A 5,533-nucleotide genomic window follows, 5' to 3' on the forward strand; every position below is an offset into this window, starting at 1 on the left:
AATATATAAAACAAGTCTACAAAATCAGTCACCAAAGTTAACAATGATTACTTCTGGGGAAAGAAATTAAGTGAAACAAAGTGAAAAAGGCCTCTACTTTTTACATTAATTACATACTCAATTTTGCTATAAGTACTTCTTAAACATTCACTGTAGGCCACACTGTTGTGGAAGAGGTGTGTGTGTGTGCGCGCGTGTGTGTATAGATATATATACATACATATACATATATATATTCAAAATGAGATAGTCTTAGCCTCATAGAGACTATTTCAGTAGTGGAGGCAGAGAGTAAACTAATAAATACAGAATATAATTTAAGAAAGTGAAAATTGTGTGAAGAACAGCAGAGTATGATGACAGGAGTGGGAGTGGTGAAGCAGGCATTTTGGATAGGATGGTCTAGGGAGAGCTCTGTGGAAGGTGACATTTCAGAGGTCACTGGCTCAGATGGAAAGGAGAGCTTTGGGGAACAATCAGGGAGGAGAGGTCCAAGCCCAGGGAAGCCCTGAAATGAGAATGAGTTATGTTAGACAAATAGCAAAATGACCTTTGTAACTGGTGCAGACTGAGCAAGAGAGGAAGTCACAGGAGATAAACATTTGGAAAGCTCTGTTGGGACAGATCACATAGTTTTCAGGGTCTCATACACATAATAGCAAACAATCTGGATTTTATCTACAATGTGATAAAAAGTCAACATGCTTTGAGATAGGGAAAGGCATAATGTGACTTGTGTTTCAGTATCTTTCTGGCTATTCTGTGGAGACCAGAAAGTGGGTACAAGTGTAGAAGCAGAGACCAGGAGAACAATACCTCCTCTTGGGAGAAACTGATGAATCAGGCCAAGTGCCTCTTTACCTGTCAAAAGGTTAGGTTCCATAGCCCAGGTCACTATGGTATCAGGACATGAAAATGAAGGATAATCACATCAGATCACAAAACAGAGAACGATTACATAACTGCCAAATTACATCATTATATAAATAGCCCAGCCAAGGTGCCACATAGCCTTAAACACCACAGCTAGCATATGTTCACCTTCCATGGTCTTTTACTGTCAAACACAGGCATTAACCAGTAAAGAGTTGCATAGAAGATTTTAACTACAGCTCTAAGTGCAAAACATCAGCTAATAAGACAGGTGCTTTAGGCTAGAGTACACTCTATATAAGAACCAATTATAGTTTGGATCAGAGAATTAGTTACTTGGGCTGTGAGAAGTGGTCAGACTCGAAGTCTATTTTACAATTTGAGATCAAAGGACCTACTGACACACAGAATGCCAGGTCTAAGGGAAAATGGTTTTCTGAACTGGGTTTTAAACCTTGGCATCTAGAAAAAAGAGTGTCTTATTGTCATATATTAAGATGGGGAACACCAGGTGGGAAGCAGGGCTGGTTAGGAAAAAATCAATATTTTTGTTCTGGTCAAACTGTTGCTGGACACATCAAAGAGATTATGTGAAGAAGAAAGTGAGATACACTACTATGGAGTTCAAGGACAAGGCTAGGTCGCACAACTTTGATTCATAGTGGTAAATGGTGTTCAGAGCCACAGGATTTCATGAGATCACCCAGGAAGTGAGATTAATCAAGAAATGGAAGAACTGAACAGTGAAACACTCCAGCAGCTGGGGTCACACAAAAGAGATGCTGGCCAAGGAAACAGAAAGAGTAGATGGGAGTAAGAGGAAATCTAGTATCTGCAGTACCCTAATATCTAAATGATATTTTTGTACCTTTTCATTTTACCAGGAGCATATATTATTTCTATTTTTAGAAAGAGCATTGGTGTGGGATTCTCCTGAAGGTCCTGGCCGCAGGGTAGTGAAGAGATAAATCAAAGAAATGGGGACATAAAAGCCTGATTCTTGCACAAAAATTTAAGAACCGGTTCTTAAATTTTTGTGCAAGAATCAGGCTTTTATGTCCCCATTTCTTTGTAACTTGATTTGTGCCACTACTAGAACCTCTACTTGGAATATTATTGCTTGTTAATTTTTGACTCATGTACTTTTAACTTGTTAGTTAAATTCATGTCTTCTAGGTTGCAACACCTCCATGATACATCTTCAAGGATATGAACATGTACGGCTAAGCACAATTGATAACAGTGCATCTAAATTCCAAAATCAATCTCCATAATAGTCTATGTGTTTCCTACTGCCAAAGGGGCCCTTTAGAGTAGTGAGAGATCTTCACCCTGAAACCCACAGCGTCCCTTTTCAACAGGAAGTAGCTAAGAGAATACACCATCCCCTTTTCCTTATGAATCAGGGTGAAGTCTCTCTCAGGGAGGAGTGATAGGGAATGGCAAAGGACACACTGACAAAGGAGATTAATCAGAACTGGCTTTGACAAGCACTGTGGCAATTGGACAATTAAAACAGACATGGGGGGGGAAGAAGAACGAACTGGGGAAGAGGGTGGAGAAAACAGTGCAACAATGAATGAATGAAAACCCAAAATCTCTGTAAATGTTCATTAAAACTAATAAAATTTAATTTAAAAAAATCACATGCAAGTCCAGGGTTTTTATTCCAGCTCTGAGGACCGGCCCTGTGTTGCTCTCTGCCCAGACCTGCTTCTGGGAGGGGCGGGTCCAACATGGCGCGGAGCTCTGGCTGAGCAGCGCTTGGGCAGCGTGAGAGATTTACCATCTTGGCTGCTCTGCTGGGTGGCGGGGCGGGTCTGAGCGATACTAGGGACAAGACCCCGCAGAAGGTCCCCTGTGAGGACCAGGAAGAGGAAGGGTCTCCATCTCACTACCCTGGAGCATTGTCCTGAGGGCAAGGAAAGGACGGCCCCACTATGGCTGAGGAGAAGCTGAAGCTCAGCAATACTGTGCTGCCCTCTGAGTCGATGAAGGTGGTGCACAGGATGCCTTAAAGTTCATGCACATGGGGAAGCGGCACAAGCTCACCACCGGTGACACTGACTACAGCACTGAAACTACAGAACGTCAATCCACACTATGGCTTCTACACCCAAGAGTTCATTTCTTTCCACTTTGCCTCTGGTGGAGGCCGAGAGCTCTACTTCTATGAGGAGGAGTTTGATCTGAGTGCCATCATCAATAACCCCCTGCCACGGGTGCCCCTGGATGTTTGCCTCAAAGCTCATTGGTTAAGCATGAGGGCTGTCAGCCAGCTATACCGGAGAACCCAACTCCAGCTCCCAAAGAGCAGCAGAAGGCTGAGGTGACAGAACCCCGAAGTCAGCAAAGCCAGGCCAAGATGAAGATGGGCCTTTGAAGGGCAAAGGTCAGGGGGTTGCTACGGCTGATAGGAAAGAGAAAGAGAAGAAGGCACCACCCTTGCTAGAAGGAGCCCCTTTGCGGCTGAAGCCCCACAGTAGCCACGAGTTGTCTGTTGAACAGCAGCTCTACTACAAGGAGATCACTTAGGCCTGAGTGGAGTCATGTGAAGCCAAGAGAGCAGAAGCTCTGCAAAGCATCGCAACAGACACAGGACTGTATCAGATGCTGCCACGATTCAGTACCTTCATCTCAGAGGGTTCCATGTGAATGTGGTGCAGAACAACCTGGACCTGTTCATTTATCTGATGCTATGGTGAAGGTGCTGATAGATAACCCAACGCTCTATCTGGAAAAATACATACATGAGCTGATCCCAGCTGTGGTAACCTGCATTGTGAGCAGACAGCTGTGCCTACGACCAGATGTGGACAATCACAGGGCCCTCCGGAACTTTGCTGCCCACCTGATGGCCCAGATCTGCAAACATCTCAGCACCACTGCTAATAACATCCCATTTCGGCTCACCAGGACCTTCGCCAAGAGCTGGGTGGATGAGAAGACTGTGGACAACTCGTTATGGCTCCATTGCAGGCCTTGCAAAGTTGGGACTAGATGTCATCAAGACTCTTATCCTGCCACGGTTCCAACAGGAGGGGGAGTGGATCCGCAGTGTCCTGGATGGCCCTGTGCTGAGCAACATCGATTGCACTGGACCTGACCACGTGCAGACCCTTGTCCCAAAAAACTGTGTCCCAGTGCTGGCTAAGCTGCGTCCACGCCCTGACAATCAGGATGCCTATCGAGCAGAATTTGGCTCTCTGGGACACCTCCTTCGCTCCCATGTGGTCAAGGCTTGGGCTCAGGCCGCTCTGCAGGCTCAGCAGGTCAACAAGACCACCCTTACCATCACTCAGCCCAGGCCCACGCTGGTACTCTCCCAGGCTCCTCAGCCGGGACCTCGGACCTCTAGCTTGATAAAGATGCCTGGTTTGATCACATTGCCTGTCCAGAGGCTGGTATCTGCTAGAGATGCTAACCCTCCTCAGCCTTCTCCTCCGCCCACCAAGTTTATTGTAATGTCCTCCTCGTCCTCTAGTACAACAACTACTCAACAGATTCTGTCTCTCAGCACAACAGCTCCTGGCTCAGGCTCTACTATTACCTCCCCTGTCACCTCCACTGTCCCCAGCATGTAGCCCATTGTCAAGCTGGTCTCTGCAGCAACAACCACACTCCCCAGCACTGCTCCCTCTGGCCCTGGCAGTGTCCAGAAGAACATTGTGGTTTCTCTTCCCTCGACAGGGGAGGGCAAGAGAGGCCCCACCTCCCACCCTTCTCCAGTGCCTCCTGCCTCATCATCCCCTTCCCCTCTTGGGGGCAGTGCCCTCTGTGGGGTAAAGCAGGAAGCTGTAGATAATCCCCCTCCAGCCCCAGGGACTCCAAAAGCTAATGGCTCCCAACCGCCTGGATCTGGCTACCCTCAGCCTGCTCCTTGATCCTGTCTCTCACACACCTGCTGACCATCTTCTACACACACACACACACACACACACACACACACACACACACACACACACACACACAGAGAGAGTGGAAGAAAAGTAGTAGTTTACTTCCACATAATTTTCTTTATAGTTAATGTACAGTTAGTTCTTCAGAATAAAAGTTTGCCAAAAAAAAGAGCATTGTTGTTATGTGCTGTAAAATCACCTGTGACTCAGCGACAGTATGTACAACAGCTCTGAATCTTGCCATGTCCTGAGCCAGTTACACTGACTCCAACATACCTACCCCCATTGTCCTAACCACTGAGTCAATCCATTTCATCCAAGGTCTTCATCTCCTGCACTGTCCCTTTCACCCTTCTGAGCATGATATCCTTCTCCAAAGACTGGTCCCTCCTGGCCAAATGCCCAAAGTAGTGAGACAGAGCTTCAATATCCTTCTCTATGAGGAAAAACTTGGTTTCACCCTCTACAAGAAAGCCCCGTTTGTTTTCTTGGCAGGCCACGTTATGTTAAAAACTCTTCTCCAGCACCGTAACTCAAAGGCATCTTCTTCTGTCATCATTAGTCACTGTCCAACTCTCTGATGCAAAGTAAGTAACTGCAAAGACCATGACCTTTTCTCTAGGAAACCCCACTGTGGTTGTTTGGCTGATAATGTCATTAAAACAAACCTGTCCTCTACTCTGTTGCTGGGATTTCTAGATTGGTTTTCATTGCTCAGTTTTTTGAAGTGTGTGTGTGTGTGTGTGTGTGTGTGTGTGTGT

At 46.1% G+C, this 5,533-nt stretch overlaps 1 protein-coding gene and 1 pseudogene across 1 annotated transcript in view; one reads left to right on the forward strand and one right to left on the reverse strand.

Moving 5' to 3' along the window:
- The window catches only part of LOC102862155 (homeobox protein BarH-like 2-like), a 181,541-nt gene that overhangs the window by 51,841 nt on the left and 124,167 nt on the right, over positions 1-5,533 (reverse strand). The window lies entirely within an intron of this gene.
- Positions 2,814-4,757, forward strand: LOC102860923 (annotated as a pseudogene).

This window comes from Elephantulus edwardii, unplaced genomic scaffold (genome assembly GCF_000299155.1).
Source record: "Elephantulus edwardii isolate Elephantulus edwardi_28Jun2011 unplaced genomic scaffold, EleEdw1.0 scaffold00476, whole genome shotgun sequence".
Lineage (NCBI taxonomy): Eukaryota > Metazoa > Chordata > Mammalia > Macroscelidea > Macroscelididae > Elephantulus > Elephantulus edwardii.